This window comes from Rattus norvegicus, chromosome 13, assembly GCF_036323735.1.
Source record: "Rattus norvegicus strain BN/NHsdMcwi chromosome 13, GRCr8, whole genome shotgun sequence".
Lineage (NCBI taxonomy): Eukaryota > Metazoa > Chordata > Mammalia > Rodentia > Muridae > Rattus > Rattus norvegicus.
Window position 1 is genome coordinate 47,979,224 of NC_086031.1, and position 26,864 is coordinate 48,006,087.

General features: G+C 46.4%; 2 long non-coding RNA genes across 2 annotated transcripts; one reads left to right on the forward strand and one right to left on the reverse strand.

The window, feature by feature from the left end:
* Positions 1-352: 352 nt before the first annotated feature.
* Positions 353-16,376, reverse strand: LOC134481559 (uncharacterized). The gene is made up of 3 exons (XR_010057198.1): positions 11,966-16,376; positions 7,849-7,985; positions 353-656 (listed from the first exon to the last, which is right to left on the reverse strand). It is a non-coding gene; the product is annotated as an uncharacterized LOC134481559 (long non-coding RNA).
* LOC134481558 (uncharacterized) lies at positions 11,398-26,864 on the forward strand. The gene is made up of 2 exons (XR_010057197.1): positions 11,398-11,666; positions 26,545-26,864. It is a non-coding gene; the product is annotated as an uncharacterized LOC134481558 (long non-coding RNA).

The following is a 26,864-nucleotide window of genomic DNA, read 5'->3' on the forward strand; positions in this document are numbered from 1 at the left end:
TAAGCACATGGCCAGGAGAAACAGCACGTATCTGGGCCTGGAGTTAGCAGAGTAGAGTAGTAGAACAGTAGTTCTCAAAGCTAAATAACCGTAGTCTGAGATGGGGAATGATGGTGCGACACAGGTCTGGTCAACCAGAAACAGTCCTTTTGTCTTGTTTTGTATTCGGATATGAGAACAAAAAAGAGACAAGGCCAGAATGTCTTTTTTCTTTTCTCTCATGGCTCCTTGAATAGTCTATGGTGTGACTGGTTAGGTGGTCAGGTGGCTGGTAAGTTAGCCTGCTTACAACCAAGAGGATGGAAACACTGTTTAAGGATCAGAAGACGGGAGGAGCTAGACTTGAGCCTCCTTTTTTTTTTTTAAAAAAAGCATTCATTTGTTTATTATTTCTAAGTACACTGTAGCTGTCTTTAGACAGCTACCCTCAAACCCCTGAGTTTACCCAGACCTATTTTCCTGCAGGGCGGCGAGGGTGAGGCACACAGGAGAACTGTGCTATCCTCTCCCTGGAAGGAGCAAGCTCATCCTCTCCATCTGTCCTAAGAAGACCAGAAAACAGGAAGGGTGAGTTCACGGACCTCCTCAGAGCCTCGTTCTCCTATAGTGGACGAGGTCATCTGGTGTAGTCTCCAGGCTTAGGCAGGAAATCCCCACTGCATCCAGAACAGATGGAGAAAACACCGAATGAATTAGCTTCAGGCAGGGAGCTAGAACAGCTGCCAGGCTGAAGAGGCCTGGGTGAGACTTGCTCAGGCTGCTCTTAGGCCTGATGTCATGGGATGGGGGTGGGGAATTTAACTTTGAGGGAACTTCATCGAAGGACAAGGTCTAGTGTGCTAGTGTGCATTCATCTTCCACCAACCTATGAGCTCCTTCAAGTCAAGCACGTGGGAGTCATGTTTGTTCCCACTCTCTTGTAAGTTACCTGGCACCAAAATGGTGCTCAATAAATATATTTATATAAATATATACGGAAGGCAGAGAGAAGAATGCATTAAGTAGAACCACACAAGTGAACTGTTCAGGGGCTGCAGGCCCTGCCCCTCCCCGTGCCTGCCTTATCTTCCTTGCAGACTGTTCTCAGAACGCTCCCTGGTTTCTCTCTTGGCCCTTCAGGTAGAATTCCACCACTACTTCCTCTCCTGCATTCCCTGACCTTTGGCATCCCCAAGGCCATACTTGTTCACCACCTCCCCAGCATTTGGTGAGTGAGTTGAGTCTCTGCTCATCTCTCCTCATTAGTAAGCAGAGTTACTTGAGGAAAAAGACACGAACTTATTATCCCTTGGGCTGAGGGACAGGTTTTCTGGCCAGAGGGTCAGAAGGTCTCATAGCAGCTAACCGAGGTGAAGGGTTAGGATGAAGATGGGAGGTAGGTGGGAATGAAAGGCTGCCTCTCGGGGGGCTGGCAGACAAGCAAGGCAGCCATCTGGGCATCCCCAGGGTGGCTTTCATAGAGACTCCATCAGCTAGAACAGGATGGAGAACCCGGTCATGGTTCAGGGCTCCAGCACCTGGAAAAAGGAGAATGACCCTCAAGGATCACAAACCATTTTGAAGAGTTCATCTTGGTCTTTCTGAGTTCTCACAAATAATCAAAGAAAGCCTAAGAGGTACTCTCAGTATTCTCAAAGACTTAATAAAATTCTCACATGTGTAAGATTGCAGAAGGTAAATTAATCTTTGCCTTTGGCTAGGGTTTTATCAGCACCGCATCCCCACAGAGAAATAAATAACCTTATATATTAAACTTGATGAATAAAACCTTTCAAGATGTGGTCCTGAGCCCTTACAGACCATGTCTCTTTCCTGCTCTTAAATTCCTCATGTCCCTTGGAAAAGCCAGTTTGTTGGTACCCAGACGTCACATTCCTGTTGTACTAAAGATGTCTTGTTGTCCCTGTCTGCCAGTCAGCCACCAACTATAATTCTAATAACTTCATCCCCAGAAGAGATGGCCCCGAGAGACCACACAGCTGACCTCAGCAGGCCTCGGGCTGAGACTGAATCAGCAGATGCTAGCCTCCTGTCTTCTTGGCAACCCCATGTGCCTGTGTGAGTTTTCCTGGTTTCCTTACTCCTTCCTAAATGGAACCTTCTCCAGTTCTGCTAAATCAGCACCCACTCTTCTGCTACATACCTCTACTGAACCCCAGTGTCAACTCCCATCTATAAATCCACAACTGCCAGGCGAGAGGGTCCCCAGATCTGTGTGAGGAACAGCACTCTGACTTATGCTTAACGTTGTGTCTATCAGCCCTGGTATCAATGATGTCACCTAAGAAAGCTATTTCCTTCCTTCTTCCTTCTCTAAACCATTCCCGTCTTCAAAAATCAACTCACTGAAGAGTGGTAAGTCGAGTGACTGATAGAAAATTGTCAGGAAGTAAAACAGCATTTAGTTCCTACTGACCATCCATGAGTCGCCCCAAGAAAGTAGGAAGAAGGAAGCTTACAGTTTCCTGGAGAGCCCTCCCTGCCTGTGGTCACAGAACAAAAGTTGGGATGTTCAAAGGCTTGTGCCTGGCCTCTCAAACTGCTGGTCCTCTCTAGAGAGAGGGCCGATCGCATTTAGGCTCTGTAGGTTGTTATGCCGGTGAAGGCAGGTACAGGATAGAACGAGGCCTGTCATTGGATGAGAAGGAAGGATGGGCGGGAGAGAAGTTTTAGAGAGGAGGAGACCAGAGCAAGAGGGAGGGAGAGGCTGAGAAAGCATGGCAGCCATGGCAGTGGACGTTGAGATTTCTCTCTGCACATTTACAGGTTGTTATGACTTCATACGGCATAGACTGTACAGGATTTTGTGCTGTTTAGATGGGCAATTATATCCTATCAATGGATCAGAGGTTATTGTGTGGTGTGTTCTTTCATGTGGCAACTTAATTGAGTTCAAGAGAGTGTGTGGCGGCGGGACACTGAGCCTGCCATGGAATTGGGATGCGTATGCCTGGCATGGTGAAGCCTGCCTTGGGAACTAGATGGGTAGAGAGATTGCTGCCGGGCTCAGAGAGTAGCCATCAGCAGTGTGATATGGGATGGAGCTTAGCCGGTGAGACACTTTGTTGACTGAGATGAAAATATCCCACGGATGCAGCGTGGCCCTACGGTGCCAGCACTAGGGTGGGAAAAAAGAAACCTTTTTTAAAATTATACCACAACAGGGCAAGAAACCACTAGTAAATTAAGATTATCAGCCTAAGAGTTAGATACAAAGTTTTATTTTCTAAGTAAGAAGGGGCCAGCGCCATGTTGAGTCACATGATGTCTCAAGGGCGGGAACCTTAAACAAGGAAAAACTGGCAGAGTTTAGACGCTGCATGTTTCTTTAACAAAAGTTGTTTGGAAAAGGATTTAATCTATGTTTGGTTTAATTGCTTAAAGATAGTAGAAAAATTAATGCTCTATTAAGTCTTACAGGATTCTCATATTCTTTTTTTTTTTTTTTATTAACTTGAGTATTTCTTATATACATTTCGAGTGTTACTCCCTTTCCCGGTTTCCGGGCAAACATCCCCCTCCCCCCTCCCCTTCCTTATGGGTGTTCCCCTCCCAACCCTCCCCCCATTGCCGCCCTCCCCCCAACAGTCTAGTTCACTAGGGGTTCAGTCTTAGCAGGACCCAGGGCTTCCCCTACCACTGGTGCTCTTTCTAGGATATTCATTGCTACCTATGAGGTCAGAGTCCAGGGTCAGTCCATGTATAGTCTTTAGGTAGTGGCTTAGTCCTTGGAAGTCTCATATTCTTTCTAACATGGGCTCCACGGGAATTTTGGGTTTAAATCCGAGTTAGACAAGCTGCCTGCTTCTTAATGACAGGTGTTATTGGAAGGCGATTAAGTTTGTTTTTAGAAGAAGCGAGTACAGAAATTACCGGAATGAGGTGGGGATTTTCACCCACAGTTCCGAACTTAGGGACAATTATTCACTGACTCCAAGTAGAGAGTTCTGATATCTACAAATTAATAAAGTTATTAAAAACAGACGTCTGTACACCAGACAGAGTGTGTACAGACCTTTATTACGGAAGTTATTAATAAATAAAAATCTGAGGCTCTGGGTAGACATTGTGACAGATCGATGTAGTTTAGGCTAAAGTCCTGGTTTGATAAGTTGCTGACTTCTTACTGGTATTGGAATTGATAGAATGTGTTTAATTTGTTTTATGAATTACCCCGCTAAAGGCCACGTGGCTCAATGATGCCGGCTAGTGAGGGTGTGTGGTTATTTTTGATATTTACAACAGGAAGCTCAGGTTTTTTTAATGTGGGCTCCATGGGAATTTTAGATTAATTTCCTGTTATGACAAATTAGAGAAGTCTAGACAGGCTCATACACTATTGTTTAGTTTACTTTCTTTTTTTAAAATTGTTTTAATATTCATAATGTGTGCGATTTTGAGTTTTATGGTTATAACCTCTTAAACAAAGAAAGACTAGCAGCTCAGAGAGTTAGAGATTAGAAGCTGTATGTTTCTTTAACAAAAGTTGTTTGGAAAAGGATTTAATCTATGTTTGGTTTAATTTCTTAAAGATAGTAGAAAAATTAATGTTATTCCTCTGGGAGAGATTGCAAGATACAAGCTTTTCTGGCTACAGACTAAGGAACACGGATTTTTTTTTTTTTTTTTTTTGGTTCTTTTTTCCGGAGCTGGGGACCGAACCCAGGGCCTTGCGCTTCCTAGGTAAGCGCTCTACCACTGAGCTAAATCCCCAGCCCCGGAACACGGAATTTTTGGAGAAAGGTTTTGTCTTTGTGTTTTTAAAAAGGGTGATCAGGCTTTGGACACCTCCCAGAGTTATACTGATTAGATTTGATAGAGGGAGACTGCCTGAAGAACTAAATTCAAGAGAATCAAAAAGATTATCTTGATTCTAAACTTTTGTCTTGAGAATTATATTTTGCAGAATGTTCCTGCTTGGATTCCTGATCTCAAGGAGTTTCAGCTGGGTCCAGTCCACACATCAGGCTACAACATTTACACTTTTCATATCCCCTACCACCCAAACATATCTCAATGCCACGTACAACTTGAAGAAGTTATAGACGAGTCATTGCCCTGATTCCCTGGACTTTTGGGGGGCTGAAGGTGGTTATTCTAAGGTTGTTTTTATGAGGAATTTTGAAATGGTTATAATTTAACAGGGAGGAATTAGCTAGATTGAGTTGTACAGACATAAACTCATTTGGTAACTAAGCTAAAAATCATATCTTTACTTTGGTATAGAACTTACTTGTTACAAAAATTTAAAAGTACAAGGTTTGGTCCCATTCCTTCTATTGACAAGCTTCTGAGTTGATTAAACATAGGAATTAGTGGCCAGATAACAAATCCGTGGCTCCTAGTTCACCATTAGAGTGTTTTTAAAATATTCTCGTCAGTAATAGCTGAGAATAGTTAATGGACAACAGTCCACATTACCTTATATAGACAGATGGTTTTCAAAAACATCAGAAATCCGCAAAATATAACATTTAAAGTTATTTATCTTTTGTTGAGACATATCTGCTCCTCACAGTTCCCCTTTGGTAGATTTAACAAAGAAATTGAGCATCTCTACCTTTAGGTGAGGTAATACTTTGTGGCTAGGCAGTCACTGGGCAGAAGCTGCCTATTTCACCTACAGACTAATACTGTCCAAAAGCAGACACTTTATGCAGAATAGTTGACTGGTAATCTTTGCTGAGCCAGAATTATCAGCCCTTCAAGATTTCTGCATTTCTAGAGTCTGTCAGTTGACCCTAGGCTAGACGGCTGAAGATTTGTGCCCACATGTTGCTAACAGAGGACTGTGCTAGTGGAGATTTGTCTCCACAACCTCTCAGTTCTGGAAACCGTGTTAGGCGTCCTATGTTTATAGATATTTGGTCATTCTCAGATTTCTGTCAGGGTTGAAGACTGACTATAGTCTCCTAGCCTACTCAAGCTGTTTAACTTTGAGAAGACATATTTAATTAGATAGTTATCAGATAGTATATAAGCTAACCAGGACATAACATAGATTTTAAGCCTTTCTTAAGCTGGAATGGATTACTAAATGTTCTCTTTAACTAATAAAACGTTGGACTGGGTGTTAGGTGTATTTTATGCGTTTAAATTACAAAATAAAAATTGTGCTGAACTTATATTTGAAAGAAAAGGTTTTGTGTTTTCTTTTAATTAGAAGGACGGAGCAGCCGAGAGAACATGGCAGTGGATGTTGAGATTTCTCTCTGCACATTTACAGGTTGTTATGACTATTCATATGGGATAGATTGTACAGGATTGTGTGCTGTTTAGATGGGCAATTATATCTTATCAATTGGGTCAGAGGTTATTGTGTGGTGTGTTCTTTCATGTGGTGACTTAATTGAGTTCAAAAGAGGGTGTGGTGGCGGGACACACTGGAGCTGCCACGGAATTGGGATGTGTATGCCTGGCATGGTGAAGCCTGCCTTGGGAACTAGATGGGTAGAGAGGATGTTGCGGGGCTCAGAGAGTAGCCATCAGCAGTGTGATATGGGATGGAGCTTAGCCGGTGAGACACTTTGTTGACTGAGATGAAAATATCCCACAGATGCGGTGTGGCCCTACGGTGCCAGCACTAGGGTGGGAAAAAGCTTTTTAAAACTGGAGCGGGGCTGGGGATTTAGCTCAGTGGTAGAGCGCTTACCTAGGAAGCGCAAGGCCCTGGGTTCGGTCCCCAGCTCCGAAAAAAAGAACCAAAAAAAAAAAAAAAAAAAAAAAACTGGAGCAACAAGGCTCCAGTTTTTTCATCTCTAATAGGGGCAATAATAGACTTGCTCCAAAAGATTATCTGAAGATACAGTGAAATGATGTTTACCAGAATGGAAGGAAGAACAAGGGAGCTGGGGAGGTGGGACATCTGAGCATGGCATGCTCTCGTGTCTAACGTAGCCTCAAGAGCATGTGCTGTCTCTCTCCAAGCTTGTCCAAGTGATGCACCCTGTGCACGCATCCTCTTTAGTAAACTCACACAGCTAGTTACTCCCATGATGCTCCAGTTCTTACCCTGCATTTCTAGGCCATCATCTACCTCCATACTTGGTGCTACTACCTGGGTACGTGTAGACACCTGGACTCCACATCGACACCATACAGACACCTGAGTTCTAAAACATGTCCTCCGTCTTCCCCATTCCTGTGGGGTTTGCTTATTTTTTGTTTTGTTGTCGTTTGGCAAACCCCCATCTTTGTAAATGTGCCCTAACCCATCAACTGCCCAGGCTAAAGACCACCTGCTATCCTTGACTTCTCTGCTCCCACATCCTCCACTTCCTGTTACCGAGCTCTATAACCTCCACTTCTTGCATCCTGGGCCGCCATCTCCTACTTCTGTGACCATGGGTCGGTATTTTCACACCCAGCAGAATGTCTCTTTTTTTTTTTTTTTTTTTTTTGTTCTTTTTTTTTTCGGAGCTGGGGACCGAACCCAGGGCCTTGCGCTTCCTAGGCAAGCGCTCTACCACTGAGCTAAATCCCCAGCCCCCAGAATGTCTCTTTTGATCTATCACATCTTCGCTGTGTTTCAGGCCAGCTGTGTGCCTGGCCCCATTCTTCTGTGACACACATCCAGTTTTCCAGCCTTGCTTGCAGTTAGAAGGGAAACACCGCCTAGTTTTGACCAATAAAGTACATAGAGCTGCCTACGATGGGCTTCTGGGAAATTTTTGTTTTCTTTTTTTCTCCCTGCTCTGAATAAGATTATTATGCCTGGGGGCTGGGGATTTAGCTCAGTGGTAGAGCGCTTACCTAGGAAGCGCAAGGCCCTGGGTTCGGTCCCCAGCTCTGAAAAAAAAAGAACCAAAAAAAAAAAAAGATTATTATGCCTGGAACTGAGGTACGCACCTGCCACTGAGAGGGAACAATCAGCACAAACTTCCCATGAGTAGAGGGTGGAGAAGCAGACGGTGGAACAAGCCTGGGGTCTAATGGCGTCACTGAGTAGTCCAAGTACCTTCAATGATAACCTTGTTTTTTCATTCCTGTGAGTTAACAATAAATGTCACGACAACTTCTAAGCTATTATGAGTTTTTCTCACTTGTTTCTACAAGAGCTTCTGGCTAATACAGCCCCTTAATTAGTCTCTCTGGATTTAGTCACATTTTGTCCTTTAATTCATTTGCAATCATAATTCCTATGCTGATATTTCCTCTCCCAAGTGCTCTCCATGACTTCCCGTCTTTTAGCGTAAAAGCGATACTTGTATAACCAGCTAATTTAAAATAACTAACCACTTGAGCTCCAATCTGTTCAAATTGGCAGGGTTCCATTGTCCCTTTTAGGCCAAAATACCACAGTGAGACTCAGCTCAGAGTCATCTGGCATTCAAATGACAAGACAGGCCCCCTTGCAGGGCAGGGTGAATGTGGGAGGGCTGGCCCTGCCCCTCATCAGTCTCATTCTAATGCCAATATAGGCAGGATAGGGGCTTGAGAATGGAGGCCCAGGCCCACCAACATTAGCTACCACCCAGACGCAGATCCAGTAGTTTGAGTTGGTCCACCCCAACATCTTGTCCATCTAGTGTGTTGTGGTTTGCCCTGGAGTTGTTTGTATGTTGATGCTAATTCCGCTGCCCCAAGAAGGGCTGCCTAGTCACAGACTCAGGACTCAGGTGACTTCACCAGAACCTTCTCCCCATTTTAACTCGTAACATAAAGGCGAGAGCCGGTGATTGGGCAGGGGAAGGGAAGGTAGAGCAGAAGAGTTGAGGGGGCGGAGGGTCCACGGGAGAGGAGGAGGTGGAAGGAAGATGGAGCTGAAGCACGTGGCCTGGAGAAATCGTAAGTTATAAGGGAGCTCATGACTGAGGAATAGAGTAGTGTAGCAGATCTGCCCAATCTAGGCGCCAGCTTGTATTCCTATCAATCGAGTTGTGTTTTCTTCGCATGGGCGTATTTGGTTGGAGATTTACTGCAACGTATGTGCTGCTGGAGCATGTGAAGGGGCTCATCCTGCAGGACCAGAGTGGCAGGATCTCCATGACTTTGGGCAATGGCAGGCTAACTGAGAGGAGTCTCAGTGGAGGGTTCAGTATGGATGGATGGGATAACAGTAGCCTTGATCCAGACCAATAACTCTTTGTAATGAATACGTGCATGTAAATCCATTTGGACAAAAAGGTACACTGTGAGACACACTTCAGCAGTACATGCCTCTACAGTGAACGGACACATGATGAGAGGCAGAAAAGACTGTGGAGTGGTACATGAGCTGAACACACGGCCGGCCGCTGTGACAGGTGTGAGAAAAGGCTCCAGTTTACAGAGCAGCAGGTCAGTACCCAGTAGGCAGAATGGTGTGAAACAGCCTGGAGCTTGCTCACCCTGGCTCTGGACAGCGGCAGGAGGGATGGTCGAGATGAAGGAAGAATGGTATGTTTACTGGATTGGACTTCCTTGAAAGACCTCCATGGTCCATGCTTCTCTCAGAGACCATGCTGGTCAGTGGTCCATGCTTCGGCAAAGGATGACATGGATGTCCACAGGCCACACCTGTCACAGAGACCAGGGAGCGGTCCCTGGCTGATACTGGAGACCAAGTGGGTATTTGTGGTTAGTGCTGTTGCTGGAAACCATGGGGAAACCTAGAACCCATGCTCCCATTGCCCGTGAAGAGCAAGGAAGCTACTCTTGCAGCGGCATCCATGACTGCAGATGTATAGTTAAGAGGAACATAGAAGGCCTCTGTAACAACCCCTACCTCTACTCCATGATCCCCCAAAAGTGAAAGTCTAGATAGGAAGCCATCAAGAGGAACTTTAAAAAAAATTGTGTTGGGGACGCTGAGGTATAGCTTTCATAGTTGGTGGCTTCTGGCAGGGTGACAGGTGGAGAAGGACTCAGCTTCTCTTGGGAGGCTGGCTACTGGGAGTTTGACCATGATCCAGCGGGTACACAGACCACACAAAATGAACTTGGTTTCCTCCTCCTCCCCTTCCTCCTCCTCCTTTTCCTCTTCCTCCTCCTCCTCTTCTTTTTCTTCTTCCTCTTCCTCTCTTTCTTCTTTTCTTTCTTTACTTGGGGGGGGGGAGTAAGGGGATGTCACAGAGGAGGGGAATGGATTTAGGAGACTGGGAGGTAAGCAAGATCAGGGTACATGATGTGGGATTCCTAAATAATCAATTAAAATAGTATGTTCTTAACTTCGCCAAGATAAGGTGTCACTCCTGGGTGTCATCCGGTCCTTCTTTTCATTGCCCTGGGCTAGCCACTCTGCCTGTGATAGTGAATCCTCATTATCAGTTTGGCTGGACGTAGAGCTACCGAGGAAACACACCTTTGGGTGTGTCTATGCCGGTATTTCCAGAAAGGCTCACTGAAGAGGAAGGACCCACCCTGAATGCTGTTGACTGGACCATGGGCTGGGGTCCTGGATGGAATGAATGGGAACCCAGGGAAGTACAAGAAATCATTCATCTCTTTGTTTCGTAACTGTGACTGCAGTGAGGCCAGGTCCCTCATACTCTGGTCGCAGTGTCCTTCCTGCTGAGGCAGTGAACTGCACCCTTAGACTGTAAATCATGAGCTCTTCCTTCCTTAACTTCTGTCATGTACCCTGTCACAGCATGAGAATACCATACCAATACCAGCTGTAGGTGGCTCACATTGATGGACGGCTGTGTCTGTCTGATGCAGTGACATCCATGCTGATACAGGGACCTGGGTTGGCCATGGTGTGGCTATTTAAGACTAAGGTAGCCCCAAGAGTATGGTTCTGTCAGCCTTTTCTTGTGTTCCTTTCGTTTGGGTTTGTTTAATTGTTGTTGCTGGTTAAGGCACAGCCTCCTGTATCCCAGGCTGTTCTCAAACTTGCCTGGAATGACCTCGAATTTATGACCCTTCTACCTCCACTGCCCAAATACTAGGATCACAGGTATCGTCCAACACACTTGTTCTATGCAACGCTAGGGATCGAACCCAGGGCCTTCTACCTGTTAGGCAGGTTGTACACCAACCGATCTACATGCCTATGTGATCTCTCTCCTGTACTAACTGACTGGGTGTACGAGGTCTTCCCGGCCCAGTTATGTGCTGGTCCAATCATCTTCACCCCAAAGCTCTTTAGGGTTACAGGGTTAGATAACAGCACCAGGTTTTACTTTGCAGAAAGTCTCCCTGACTCTACACGCCACTGTGCTAGAGAGTACGTGTGTATGTGAGTGTGTGTGCGTGCGTGTGTGTGTGTGTGTGTGTGTGTGTGTGTGTGTGTGTGTATGTGTAATATGGCTAAATACTGCCTGCTTTCCCAGCCTCATTTTATGTCACCTCTCTAACCCTTACTCTTTCAGGTCTCCAGTTAAGTGTCACCTCCGTAGACACCTTTATTTGACTATGAGATTCCATCTGAACTTAGCGGGGTCTACCATTCTCTTTTCCAAGAAAAGCCTGTCTTGTTCACTGCCTGGTGAAATCCTGAAGCGGGAGGTTAGATGTGGTCCCCCTGCACCGCCACTCTTCTACGTAGAGAGAATCTTTTATGTGCTGTATGGACGCATCACCTGTCAACAAAAAGCCTATGGCCAATGAGCTGAGGCAGGATTGGAAGGTGGGACATCCAGCAGAGAGAGAGAGAGAGAGAGAGGAATTCTGGGATTGAGTCAGGCATGGGAGAGGCGCCAGGACGCAGAGTAAGATGGCCGTCACGTGAAACCGAGGACCAGGTAACCAGCCACGTGGTGGGACTTAGAATGGAATAAATGGGATAATTAAGTTATGAGTTAGTCAGGCAACAGGCCTAAGCTTATGATCTAAGCATTGACTCATAAATATAAAATAGTTGAGTCTCAAAGTGGTTATTTCCGAGAACTTAGGCACGGGTGGGAAAGCCCGCAGTTATACTTCTGTAAGGAAGTGTTCAGCCTTCAACCCTCCCTCTATCCTGTAAACAGGGTCAATTGTCCTCCATGTTCTCTCCCAGGCTCACGGATCTCACCTCATTGGGTCAAACACGCGTGCTTACCTCTCTAACCCTCTACCCACGTTCAGAACTCCTGGGTTCACGGTCTTGTGCTAGTGGATAAGAACACCCGGCATGTGGCGGTCTTTCAGTAATGTTGACTTAATAGATGAACAAGTTCTTGGTTAGAGGATTGCCGGGAGCTCTGAAGGCAAGGATTGGTGTGTGTATGGGAGAAGGGGCTTAGCGTAGACTGGGAGAGCTGCGAAAATTCTGTCTAACCTATGCGGGGAAGTACACAGGGTTCTGTGTTTTTGTGGACACGTGTGTATCTGCATGTGTGTACTCAGCCTGAAAAAGACATAGAGGGTTTCTAATAGATGAATATGGGGAAGGCAGATGGCCTCTGTCCTAGAAACTTAATCAGTAAGCCACAGAGGCTGTTTTCGGAACTCCCTGTGGGGTTTGGCTCAGCAAAGCAAGCTCAGGAGCCAAGCGTGGCAGCAGAGGATGAAGAGGGCTAAATTGCTCCACCTAAGAAATGAGAGGAATTTGGGTTTTATCCCTAAGAGAGACACGGAGGAGAGGGGAAGGACTTTCTGAATAATATGGGAAGTCTCGTCCTGAGCTCCGAAAACTTCTGGTGGGTTTTTGAAACTAAGACCAGAAATAACTTCTTGTTATTCTTGTTAGTGGTTTTTTTGTTTGCTGTTGTGTAAGTAACTTGCAAAGCTTGCCACATCACAGAAGCCTGTGGGATTTTCTACTGTGTTCTCTGTCTGGATGAAGGAGACCTTCATGGTACAGGTCGCCTACCAGGAGTAGTGGGGTGAGCTGGGCCCAAATTGTTCCTCTAACGCGAGGGCGCCCTCTAAGAGTGCTAGGAACTGGAAATGAAGACTTAGATTTGCTTATAATACTTCTGGACACATTCGTTTAGATCTTAGAGGTCAGTAGGACCCTCTAGTCTTGAAAGGTATTACACTACAAAGGTCCCCATGGCAGTGACTTGGGGCGTTCATTGCATAGCTGACAGCGGTATTTCGGCTATACGTATCTGTGTTGCCCGTGTTTCCGTGAGAATCTGCATAGATCTCATGTTGGGTCCTTGTTACACATATGTGCGGCTGAGGGTGTCCATGCGGCTTCCTCACTGAAGCTCTTCCCAATCTAGGAGCAGAGGCTTTCTCGGGACCAAGCCAGCCCCGTTCCTCTCCGCACTCCCTGCCCCCATCTGCCCTCTCTCCTGCCCCTGCCTGTTTTCCCCGTCCTCTTCCTCCAGCCCCAAGAACAGCCAAAGCCCTTAACGAAGAGCATGAAAACAAAAAAATCAGGTCACCAGATGTGCCCCATTTTGTCCTCTGGCTCCTCAAGACTCCTCGCCACAAGTCAATAAATCCTGTGAATCTACAGCGAGCACTCGGCACTCCCCCAAGCCCACAGCCTAGTAGCAGACCTGACTGAGGTGCTAGCATGAGTGCACCACGTGGCTCGCCCATGTCTCTGGCACCACGGTATGGCTGGATTACTTGGTCTAGACGGCACACACAGACCCCCCAGTGAGAGGAGATCTGTGTGTGCCATGGGTACCCCTCAGGCTTCCTCCTTCCCATGTAACACGGCCTGTCTGATACTCTGAGGAAACACCCTGTCTCGGTGCTGGCCGGCTGAGGGACCTGCCGCTCTGTCTCTGCTCCTAGGCGGGGCTCCCTTAAGCTGGCTCCCACCTAGACCTGGAAGAGTGGCTGGGGCTCCAGAATGTATGAGCATCTGGGATTCTCATCGCAGATTGTTTACCGGTAGGTTTGCATGACAGGTTAACAGCCTCATAGCAGCCTGCTCCCTGCCAGGGACTTTCAGGAACAGTTTCTCCAAGCCAGTGTGGCCCAGTCTGGGCATAGGCTGTCCCCCCTCTTCAGCAGCCACGTGGATGTGACTCATGCAAGCTCTCTGAGCCCTTGCCAAGAGCAGCCAGAGGACTGCCGGGATACACTTGCATGGGTTGGTTCAGGAATAGGGAACAACTCTGTGGAAATCTGGTGGGTCTCTGAAGCCTTCATACTTCTGCTCCCCAGGTCACCTGGCACCCAGGCCTGATTTAGCACTGTACCCCTGATGCTCTTGAAAACACGCACCCCCTCACACCCCTAGTTTTCTCTTTCCTCCCAGAGCACACAGTATAGTCAAAGCCCTAGAATGAGGCCCGTTGGTTTTTCACCGGAAGAGAATATGAATTAGTCCATGCCTGGAGCGAAGTATGCAACCTTATTTTATCGTCATGAACCCTCCCCCTGGGAGACAGTCATTATTTTTTTCCATTTCAAAGAAAAAAAATTTAGACAAAAAGACTTAAGACAGAACACAGAGGATATTTAGGACAAGAATCTCTACTGCTTTTGTGGCGCTAAAATAGAGGCTGGAGGCCATGATGTACCTGTCCTGGCCCATAGTACATGCGCAGTAAGTAGTCTCCTCTGCAAATGGGCAATGAAAAGGGCACCGGTGTGGTTAGTTCAGAAAGGGGCAAGGTATTTTTGGGGAATTCTCTATATTTTCTAGTCCATTTTGCTTCTGAAAGCCCTCCAAAAATACCTCAATAAATACACAATAGTAAATTTTTTTTAGCGTAAAAAGCATTTAATTAGTAAATATTTTTAAAGGAGATTAATTGATGGTCCTACAGCAAGCGCTCAGTCTGGGACACAGGTCAGTTTCTGCAGGCAGACCATAGACTTTCCATCTAGGGCATGAGGAGGAAACAGTAGTGATAACCTCATCCCAGGAGCCTTCCACAGTGAATGTCCGCCTGGAGATTTACCAGCGATACTTGGCCATTCGTAGTTCCTCCCTAGACCTGTCATTGTCTGCTCCACTTGCCATACCTGAGACTACGGAGCCTCCTCGAGTTTCTTACGGTGCAGCAGAGGGCTCAGCGCAGACATTAAATAGATACCTGTTGAGGAAACGTGTGTGCTTTGACGCATGTATGCATGAGTGGGTGAACTGACGGATGAATGAAAGAACAGGAGGTAGAGGGAGGGGAATAGAGGAGGAACGAGAAGGGAGGTGGAGAAATCGGATGAATACAGGGATGAGTAAAGATTAGTGCTTCTGATTTGTCTTCCCCGGCATTGAAAGCCCTTTCTGTTGCCCCCTCCCTCCATCCCAGCACCTGAGCTCCTGCTGTGCCCCATGAAGACTTTAACCCTTAGAATATGAATTGCCTGCCCCATTTCTACAAAATGAGTGTGTTCTTTGAGCAAAGGAGGAAAGAGGAGAAGAAATGGAACAATCTTTGCTTTGGAAATTTAGCTGACTGGCCTCGTTTGGAATAAGAGCGCCTTCAATCCCTGGCCGCAGGCAGGCAGTGGAGCCAACAGTAACACCGGATGCTGGGATGCTGGGAGGAGGTCTGGAGGCTTCAGAGGCGATGCCAGGGTGGAGCGAACTTGGAGTCCAGAAGGCAGTAGTGGGTTCTTCTCTGGGGCTGAGTCCCAGTTTCCTCCACTTTGTCCAGACCCCTTGTCCTTGGGCTAAAACCTACTCTATGTTGGACAGCATTAGCCTGGGAGCACTAAGAGATCAGAGGAGAAGGTCCTGAGAGGAGCCAGGGGCCGGGTCTGCCTTGTGTCCTCAGCACCTACTTCAGTGCATGACACATAAAGGAGCTGAGGTGAAAAAGAACGGGTAACCCTCCTGCCAAGGGCCCAGCTTTGGCTTTCTGGTTAGTTTTATTTAGTTCAGGCTGAAGCAGACAGGGTAGCCATTGGTGCAGATTTTCAGAACGAGGCTTCCCACAGGAGTAGTGCAGAGCAAAGCTTAGAGCCAGGAGAGGGTCAGGAGGCATCTGGCAGGGCCCGTTGGTGGACCTGAAAGATATGCACAGGAGTCACACGTGGGGATTGTTTGTCCAAGACTGTGGACCATGGGTATCAGAGTGGCTTAGGAAGTTACTGAAATACTGTGTGATACACTACATGTATACATGATATTGTGTCAGCAGTGGCCATAGTGACCTTAAGGTTCCTAGAGATGGGTTAATGGTTCCTTTAAATGGGCTCTACTGCAATAGGTTCTGGAGGAGAGAGAGCCGAAGTGCTCATTTTTTATTCTGGTTACACTGTCCAACAGATATTTCTTATCCAATATTGATTCTCTACTTTTTTAGTTAAAGTCAAGGTAGCATGAATTCTGTCCCCATCTAAGAACAATGCCTTCTGTGGTTCTCACCAAGATGGAGCTTAAGAAAACAGAGGGTGAATTACAAATCATGGCGGCACAAATGTGTCAGACAGTGGAACATCGCCTCAGTCCTAGCCTCTCTGGTACCTGATGCCTGGGAGGTGTCCCTCCATCTGATTGTCTCCACACTTGAGGTAGGCTCTGTGGCAGACCGAAAGGGGGCAGGACTCTGAGGCACAGGGCATCGCTCTATGGCTAGCCCGAGGGGAGAAGAGTCATGCAGTTCATTGCTACTCCTGGTCCACATAGGGATGCCTTCACTTCCCGCCTCCGGCTGTGACTTACTCCTGTGTGCATTTTTGCTGGGGTTAAGGAAAGGAGAAGGAAGAGTTGCCATGCCAGACTCTGGTGGTAAACTGATTTTGAGCCCATTCAAGTGCCAGCTGCACACCCCTACACACACACACACACACACACACACACACACACACACACACACACACACATACACACACACACTCACACACTCACTTCTACACTGACTGCTGCCCACCTCTAGTCAATTGCCAAATTTTATTCTTTCATAAAAAATGGTTCATGTCTCCATTTTATATGTGACTCACTGAGTTTAATTAGCTTTTTTTTGGGGGGGGGTCTGTATGTGGGTAGAAGATTATTTACTGGAACAAGGGGCTACACTACTGAAGAAAATGACACCTTCCCAACACCCTTTAACTGCCAACAATCCCTCAGGGAAGGAGGGAGCCTTATGCAACCCCCCCCCCACCAATCTTAATCATGTACAGGTCTACATCATGTCCAGAGGACATCTATGCTGCCCGTCTCCCCTTCCTCTGACTCTCACAGTCTTTTCTTCTCCTCATCCTTGCTGATTCTTGAGCCTTGAAAGATAGCTAGCACCCCAGTCTTCATTTATACGCAGTAATTTCAACAGTTATGACCTGTATTAATTGCTCTCTGTCCCAGTAAGAAGCTTCTTTGAAGAAATCTGCACAGTAGTAACCTATTAGTATAAATATACATATTTAGGAGGCAGCTTGACAACATGACCACTTAGCAAAACAATATTAGTAGGTACCCGCTGGGACCTTTGACTTTGCCAGCCACAGGTTCTTAACCAGAACAAAGCATGCGTTCCCTACATGCTTTGGTCACTACAAGTGGTTAGTCACCCCTTTAATAGTCATGCCACTATTGTACTAGAGGGCACATCTTTCCCAGTCATCATTGTAGCTTGTAGGATTCATGACTGGTTAGACTGTTGGAAGATTTTTCTTCCCTAGATCCCTGCATAAAACCTCTTACCCAGTGGAAGCTAGCCAGTGGGGAGGAATCTTTCAGCTCAGCTCCAACTTGATCTCTTTGTGAGCTATGGTCATGTGTGTTGTCTTCAGCAATAGGGTTTTAACAGGCTCAGGTGGGCAACCAAGACCAATGGCAATCCAGGTATTGTCCTGTGGGCCTCTGGGACTTCCTTGACCAACAACTCTTAGGGAGGAGTCCCACACCTGACACTGGGATTTCCCTTTAATAACTCGTGGTTTCTGAGAGGAACATTATCCGCCCATGGACAGTACCTTGTCCAAACATTATATGTCAATACCCTTATAAACTAGAATAGGGTTCCATATGACCTTTTCATATGTCCTTAATATTGGCTACCAGCTCCTCCTCCCACTTCTCCTTTATCCTTCTGTCCACTCTATGCTTAGACCTTCTGTCTTAGGCTTCTATTGCTGTGATAAGACAGCATGGCCAAAAGCAACCCGGGGAGGAGTTTATTTCACCTCACACTTCCAGGTAACTGTCTATCACTGAGGGGAGTTAGGGCAGGAATCTGGAAGCAGAAGTCAGAGAGGCATGCTGACTACTGGCTTACTCCTCACAGCTTTCCCAGCCCGTTTTCCTACAGCACCCCGAAACACTAGCCCAGGAATGGCACTGCCCATGGTAAGCTAAGGTCTCCCACATCAGTCATCAACCAAGAAAATGTACCAAGGTTTGCCCACAGCCACGTTGGAAGGGACACTGTCTCAGTTGAGGGTTCCTCTCCCAAAATGACCCTAGCTTGTGAAGTTGACAAAGCCAGCCACCGTTCTGTCACATTAAATATTAATTAATCCCAGCGTGGGGTCTTGCTACCCGCCCCAATGGTCTCTGTTCCCGAATGAAAGACACACACACACACAGCCTTTATCTTTTAATATACCTTAAGCAACAATAGCTGGGCCACTGCCTGACCTCATGCAGTTAACTCCAAGTACCTACTAATTCTATGTTCCATTTTGGCTGCACTGGACCCAGTTGGGCAGCCATGTGGACTGCACCACTTTCCCAGCTCCTTCACATGGCAGCCATGCCTCTCTGTCCTGCCCAGGCATGGCTCTCCCCTCCCCTCCACACTCTCCCAGCATTGTGGATCTCTCTTCTTCCCCCTTATCCTCCAGGTCCCAAACCCAGGAATCCTAAAATCCCGCCTCCATCTGTCCTCCCCAGCTATTGGCTGTTGACATCTTTATTTACCAATCAGAACAATGGGGGGGGCAGGTTCCCGGGAGCTACATGCAGTTTTGGGGGGGGAAATAATTAGCATTTGTAATACAAGCAGCTACACCTTTCCAAGGTCACTGTCCTCCTCCACTCTTAGGTCAAATGTGCCCCACTGCTTCCCTCCCTGAAACCTCATCCACTCTACTGAGCCCTTGTCTTCCGGTCCTTTTTTTTTTTTTTTTAAGATTTATTAACTGTCTTCAAACACACCATCAGATCTCATTACAGATGGTTGTGAGCCACCATGTGCTTGCTGGGATTTGAACTCAGGCCCTTTGGAAGATCAGTTAGTGCCCTTAACCACTGAGCAATCTCTCCAGCCCTGTCTTCTGGTCTTTATCAGGACTCAAAGTTAAGTGCGATACTCTAAAAATGTGTAGCTAGGATCCACATTCGGGGAAGAACATATGGTCTTTCTGAGGTTGGGTCACTTCACTCAGTATAGTATTTTCCAGGTCAATCCACTTTTCTAAATAATACAGCTTCCTTCTCCTTTACCAATGGATAAAATTCCAGGCTGCGTGTACACCACATTTCTGTTATCCATTCAACTATATGGACACCTGGGCTGGTTCCCTTTCATCTGTGCTGTGATTAGCATCACAGCGGACAGGGAAACACAATTACGCCATTGTAGGAGTTAGAATCTTTGGTGTATATGCCCAGGAGTACTGTAGCTACATCACACAGCAGTTCTGCTTGTAGCCTTTTGGAAACCTGCACAATGCTGTCCACAGGGCTTCACCAGTCTCCATGCCCATCAACAGTGAGTAAGGGCTCCCCTCTCCCCGCATCCTCACCGGCCTGTATAGTTCTCTGTTTTCCTCATAGCAGCCATTCTTTCTGTAGTAAGATGAGATCTGAGGGTAGTGTCCTTTTGCATTTTTTTTCTGTGCCTAAGGATGGTGAATGCTTTTTGAAAGCAGTATTTATTAGCTGTTTTGTTTCTTTTGAGAACTCTCTGTTCAGTTCCATGAGCCATTTTAATAGGGTCGTTCACTTTCTGGATGTTTGGCGTATTCTAGGTAGTGATCCTCTGTCAGAGGACTAGCTGGCACTGACTGTCTCCCATCCTGCAGGCCACTCTTGATTGGATTAGCAATTTCCTTTATGACGAAGAAGCTTTCTAATATCATGAGGTTCTGCTTGTCAGCTGCTGGCTGTATTTCCTGGGTGCCATTCAGAAAGTCCTCACCCGTGCCCTTACCTTGAATGTGCTTCCTACTGTGACCTTTAGCCGCTTCAGAGCTTCAGGCCTGACATTGAGGTCATCGGCCCATCTGGAATGGACTTGGGTACAGGATGAGAGATTAGAACTTAGTCTCACCTTCTGCATTCAGATACTATAAAAAGACTGCACCTGCCCAGCCGTGGTCCCAGCACTCGGGAGGCAGAGGCAGCCAGGTCTCTGTGTTTGAGGCCAGCCTGGTCTACAGAACAAGTTACATGAGAGCCAGGGCTACACAGAGAAACCCCGTCTTGAAACACAAAGAAAAACGTCTTTTATAGCTTTACGTTATGAAGTACTTTTCTAAAATAATAATGGGAGGTGGTGAGTATTCTCTTGGTTCTGCTGCCAAAGTGAAAATCTCTGATTACTCAGGTTTTTCTTTTTCATTTACTTTTCCTTTAGAATGTAATTGAGTATGAAACTTAAAAATATCAATTTCTCCACTACAGAGTCCTCAAGTCTGAATCAAGTGGTCTGTGGCCTTCAGTCTTTATATGAGGTGGCTTAAGTAAAGCGTTCTTGGAGATGCTGTTCCAGCTATCCAATCTCAGGTCAGGCAGAGATAGACAGTGAGACCGTGTGCCAACAAATCAAAAACAGACAGACAGACAGAAAATGGAGGGAAGTGTCTGGAGAGATGGCTCAAAGGTTAAGACTGTATACTGCAGAGAACACAGGTTCTGTTTCCAGCATCCATGTCTGGAAGCTCTCCACTGCCTTCTGGCCTCCCCGGGTATGTGTACTCACACGCGAACATACTTTTCTATTGCTGTGAAGACCAAGGCGACTTACAGAGGAGCGTTTATTGGGGCTTACAGTCTCACAGAGTTATTGTCCTTAGCCTGCATGGTGGGGAGCATGGCAACAGACAGCAGGCCTGGCCTTGGGGCAGTAGCTGAGAAACTTCAAAGACACACCTCCCCCAACAAGGCCACCATCTCCTACCCTTCCCCAATAGTTCCAGTAAGTGGGACCAAGCATGCAAGTCTATGAGCCTATGGAGGTTACCCTCATTCAAACCGCCACATGGCCCTACATAAACATATACTCTGTAATTCAAAGTAAATCTTAAAAAAAGAGAGTGCAACATAGTGATCTGCAAAGTTACTTTCAGCCAGCCGTAGTGGCTCGCACTTGCAGTCCCAGCACTCAGAAGGACAAGGCAGACAAGGGCAGCCTGAGCTAGGGTAGTGAGATGCTCCTGGAAGGAAGGGAGGGAGAGAGAAGCGGAGGAAGGGAGGGAGGGGAAGATGAAGGGGCAGGGAGGAAGGAAAAGAAAGCAATTTTCCTTTCCTGTTCAGATCTAGCCCCATTTTAATTCCAGCCCTGTCTGTGCCTGAGAATCCTTGAGATGGGCCCAAAAGGAGTCTTAATTCATGGGCTCAAGTGTAACCTCCTTTGGCCCAATCCTGAATCCTCAAAGTTAATGGATCCATAAAGACCAAGACATACCTTGAGCTCTGTGAAGGAGGAAGTGAAGGCAAGAGTATGGGTCATGCGGGATGCGGTGACAAACACCTTTGATCCCAGCATCTGGGAAGCAAAGGCAAGTGGATCTCTGAGTTTGAGGCTAGCCTGGCCTACAGTTTCAGGACGTCCAGAGCTACACAAAGAAATCCTGCCTCAAAAATGGTTGTCCTGATGTGTGCTCAGAATAATTAAGTGTCCCTCATTTTCTGGACTCTTATCAAACCCCAGCACTGATCAAGAGGAGGCCAGGCACTCTTTGGGACAGACAATTGGTACTTACTTTAAAATAAAAGCCAAGTGGCCTATCTCTGTAATCCTAGCTGTCAGAAGGCCAAATCAGGAGAACCACAAGATCAAGGCTAGCTTGGGGTCCACAGTAAGAGCCTGTCTTTAGACGGGTACACCTCAGTGACACAGCCTTTGCCTAGCATGTACAAGGCCCAGAGGTCAGTTTCCACAACACAAAATGAGGCTGACCAACCCTCTTTCTGAAACAAAACTAGAGCAAGCAATTAGGAAGAAAGGAATCTACACCATTTTGTGGCGTTTTTGTTGTTGTTGTTGGTTGGTTTTTTGTTTGTGTGTTTGTTTGTCTCAGAGTCTCTGGTAAAGGAGGAGAACGTTCAGTCTCCTAGCAGCCAAGGACATTCTTCAGAAGGGCAGTGGAAGCCACAGAACTGCTTCTACTATGAGATCAACCTGCCAAAAACTGAAGACAGAGTTAGATGTGCTGGGTTGGACTGGGCCCTTCCCAATTTGCGAAAAACCAAACAGACAGCATTTGTAGGAAGGGGTGGCTGTCAGTCCTTCCACCACAGGCACTGAGATGAAAGACGGGTGAGGGCTTCTGATCTGGCAAAAACCCAAGGACTTTGACAAAAGGAATTAGGAGTGAACAGAAGCACACCAGACTACCAGTCTTGCGGGCCAGATGTGTCTCCAGAATCGGAGGAGGAGAAGCAGCTGTTGGATGTCAGGCAGGGATCCAGCACTGTTGTCTCTAGGCTTTGCTAGACCTCACCAGTAGATGCAGGAGTTAAAGCAGGGAGGGAAGGATGCTAACCTTAGCATCCATCTTCTTTTGCTGTAGATGACCATGGGGTGGGACCTGAACTGCTTATGGAGCCAACTCACTACAGATTGGTGCTATCGGGGTGGGATTTAAGAAAGGGGGTTGGCAGAATGAATCATTCTCTTTAGTAAAGTGTTTTCCACTCTGGTGATGCCTTAGCAAAAGACAGAATGAGAACAAGTTACCTACCTACCTAACGGAGCCTGCATTATATCGAGATCCCACGTTTTCTAAGTGGTGGTGAGTCTGAGCTCAGTTCTGATCCTACCAAAAGAAGCTGGAGAGGAGGGGAGAGACTTTCTGTTTTGAGTGTGTGGCTCCCAAGAAGGAATTTCTGGTCCTGCCCAAAGTCAGAAGCTTTAAGTGATCCATTTCCTCCTCCACCATCTTTACCTGCTTCCTCCTTTATCTTACTGCAGAAAGTACTGTTATTTGGCGGGAGTGGGGAGGTAGGGGTTGGGGGGGTCTGAAGATCTCCCAAACACTACCTTCCACAGGCCTGCCCTGCCCCCCATTGTCCGTCGGCACTCCTGGCCTTTAACCTTCTTGGCTCTTCCTATGAGTGATTGGTTAGAGAATGTCAGGGAGGGAGTGCTCTTACAGCAAGGACCTCTGCAGAGTGCTCAGCCATCTCCTGGGACCCCGGCTTATAAGAGAAGCTGCTCTCTTGGCATCCCAGGTGTCTCTCTCTCTCATGCACATGTACACGCACGCACACATACATGCACTTGTTAGAATTAATATAAATAAATTCCATAAAGCTGTAGTGCATGGGACCAGCAAGTTGACTCAGTGGGTGAAACCCAGCAGCCTGAGCTCGACCCTGGAACCACAAAGTGGAAAGAGAGAACAGACCCCATTAGTCACCCTCTGACCTCCACACACACTGTGGCGTTCTCCCCTCCCCTCCCCCATCGCACCCCAAAAACCAAATGCAAAATAAAAATCTTTAATCACAGGATGCAATGCCAACAACATAAAAGTCTGTACACTTTTGTATGTACAAATGATGACCTAGCATTTTTGTATACAAGTGACGATCTAGAAAGCAACAATTCTATTTGTGGTGACTTAAAAATAAAATTCCTGGGTCTAGAGAGATGGCTCAGCAGTTTAGAGCACTTGTTGCAATTATAGACGACCCAAGTTTGATTCGCATGGCAACTCACAAACATTTGTAACTCCAGTTCCAGGGCATCCAGCACCTTCTCTGTCTTCTGACTTCCGAGGGCACTGGGCATGCAGGTGGCACACATGCACGCATATGGGCAAAACATTCATACGCATGAAATTAATTAAATAAGTCTCTAACAGTTAGAAATAAAATTCTTAGCAATAAAGCTAGCCAATGAAACAGAGAGATTGTGTTTCCCACGACAGTCTGTGGTGTACCTGAAGCATATACAATAAGATCTGTGAATACGGGACTGGAGAGATGGCTCAGCAGTAAAGAGCACTGGCCACTCTTCCATAGGTGGGTTCACTCTACATGGTGGCTCACAACCGTCTGTAACTCTAGTTCCAGGGGATCCGATGCCCTCTTCTGGCCTCCATGGGCACTAGGCACGCACATAGCACACACAGACATACATAAGATAAATAATTTTTTTAAAGATTCAGATAGAGAGATAAATAGGGCTGAGCTGGAAAGGATGAAAAGTTTCTTGAGCAAAGCCCCAGAGATGGTGAGAGGATGTCTTGACCCCTTGCATCCTGACACCTCCATCCGACAGCCAGCACTGGCCGTTCTTGAGGCTTTTGGTTCTCCCAATACCCTGGCAAATAGTTTTTGTTCCTTACCTGCTAGAGTCCATCTATGGGTCACTATCCTCCGATAGCCATTCAAGTTTAAGCAATGTCTTAAAAATAGTGTTTTGTTGACGCTGTTGATAAGGGAATCTTTAATCCAGTCTGGCTAGTGTTACAGAACTTTGCCGCCACACCCAGCTTGTTTCGGTGATTTTTATTATGCAGCTGACCACAAGTAGTTTTTACAGTGATGTCAGAGGAATGTAACAGTCAGTCACGAGGCTGACAAATAGTTATAAATATTTAGAAATGAATGTAACAGAGATCAGTGATTAAAAAAAAAAAACCTCTTTAAACTCTTGGTGACATTTGAACCAAGATTCAAAAGGAGTAAGGGAGCAGCTCCTGGCAACAGTTGAGGGAAGAGGATACTGGAGAAAGGAAAGAATAACCACAAATGAATAAGAAGAGGGAATGCTGGGTGCTGGACTGGTGGTGGAGTGGGACGGACAGCATAAAGGAAGGAGTCGGAAAATGAGCAAAATGTCTGGACATCAGTGGCCTTTGAAGCCACATTTAGCAATCAGTTGAAATTTAGACAGGTGAAGAAGCAGGAAAATAGAACCTTGTAGGAGACCAATAAACAGACCAAAACATGGCATAGATGTTAGAAGTAAGTACACAAAACACATGAGGATAAACATACTCTCTATGCCCAAGGTGAGGACAGGACAGGAATGCACATGCTCGGTAAGGAGAGCGTGGGAAAGAGAGCCTAACTTACTCTATGGAGTTTTGTTTAGTGGCTGGCTTGGTTGGTTATTTCTATCTGCTTGTTTTGGTTGTTGTTGTGAGCAGATCTTGCTGTGTAGCCCAGGATGGCCTCAAATCCATGATGATAACACTTTCAAGTGCAGAGAGTACAGGCACAGGCTACCACATTCCCCTGATCTGACTTCTAGATTCCAAAACCATACTGAAGGAAAATAACAGATTAGAAGCTCTTACAGGCATCTTCAGCCTTCGACATTGTCTTAGTCAGGGTTTCTACTGCTGTGATGAAACATCGTGATCAAAAGCACATGGGCGGGAAGGGTGTATTCCAGTTGGCACTTTCGTATTACAGTCCACCACGGACGGAAGTCGAGGAAGGAACTCGAGGCAGGAGCCCGAAGGCTGGACTAAAGCATAAGCTTCGGAGGACTGCCGCTTACTTTCCTGGCTTGCTGCTATGGCTTTCTCCGCCTTCTTTTTTTATAGCATCCAGGACCACCAGCCGGGGGTGGGGTGGTGGGACCATCCACAGTGAGCTGGTCCCTCCCACATCACTTGTCAATCAAAAGTATGCACCCCAGGCTTCACCACAGGTGAATCCTGAGGAGGCATTTTCTCAACTGAGGTAGCTTCCCTTTTCCAAAATGACTCTAGCTGGTGTTACGTTGACATAAAACTAGGCAGCACAGGCACTGTGACACAACACTGCCATTTATAAAGTTTACAGTCAAGGACTGTGTGGCCGAGTTAGAATTAATCTTCACAACGTTTTAAGCAAGTTCACAGCTTTGCGTTGGGCTGAATTCACAACTCTCCTCAATCATACAGGCTGTACGCAGCCCCTAGAGCACGCATGTTGGACAACCCTGCTAGAAGAAAAGACCACTGAGCTTGGAAACACACCAATAGAAACCATTCAAATTGTATCACCAAGAAAAGGTCTGGGGCAGAGCAGATGACTCAGTTTAGAGGTTGGTATGCAAACAAGAGGTGGCTCACAGTTAGAATCTCAACACTAGGAAGTCAGAGACAGGAAGGTCCCTGGGGCCTGCTGGCCAACCCGTCTATGCAAGTCAGCATGTTCCGGGCGCAGTGAGAGATCCTGTGCCTCAAAGAAGGCAGAGATGGATTGGGGAAGAAAGTCCAACTCGACTCGATCTCTACATATTCACACACTTACACGCCTTACACACAAACGTTTATACACACAACCCCAAACCCACAAGGTGTCAGGAAGTTGATGGAAAATATCAAACTAATAAATATGAAATCAGGATCCCAGAAAATGGTAGGCAGCAAAGATGGGCTTGTTGTTGTTGTTGTTTGGTTGGTTGGTTGGTTTTGTTTAAGATGACCAAAACTTTGAATTTGATGAAAGCTACAGATATCCAAGAAGCTGAGTGTACACAGCAAAGTGAAAGGAACAGGAGGAAAGCTGCGTCCAGGTGTGTCACAGTCCAACTTTGTTGTTGTTGCTATTGTTGTTATTATTATTGTGTGTGTGCTTATGCGCATGCGCATGTAAATAGAGGTGTCGCGGGTTTAGGGGTCAGAGGACAACTCAGGAAGTACATTTTCTCCTCCCTTCTCTAGGGCTTGGACTAAGGTCACCAGATTTGCACAGCAAAGCAAGTGCTTTTACCTGCTGAACCATCTTGTCAGCCTTCAAATCTTAACGCTAACCAGAAAAAGAAAATCTTAAAACACTGAGAAAAAAACCTCTAGAAGACCAGAAAAAAAAAAGGCATGGTGGACCAACCCAGTACTCTAAAGGCTGAGGCAGGAGGATCACTTCAAATGGGAGGCCAGCCTGAGCTATATAGTGATTTGAGGTCAACATGAGCTGTGTGACACAATACTGTCTAAAAACAGATCAGAAAATAAATTAAAAGAATTTATTTGAACAAAAGAAA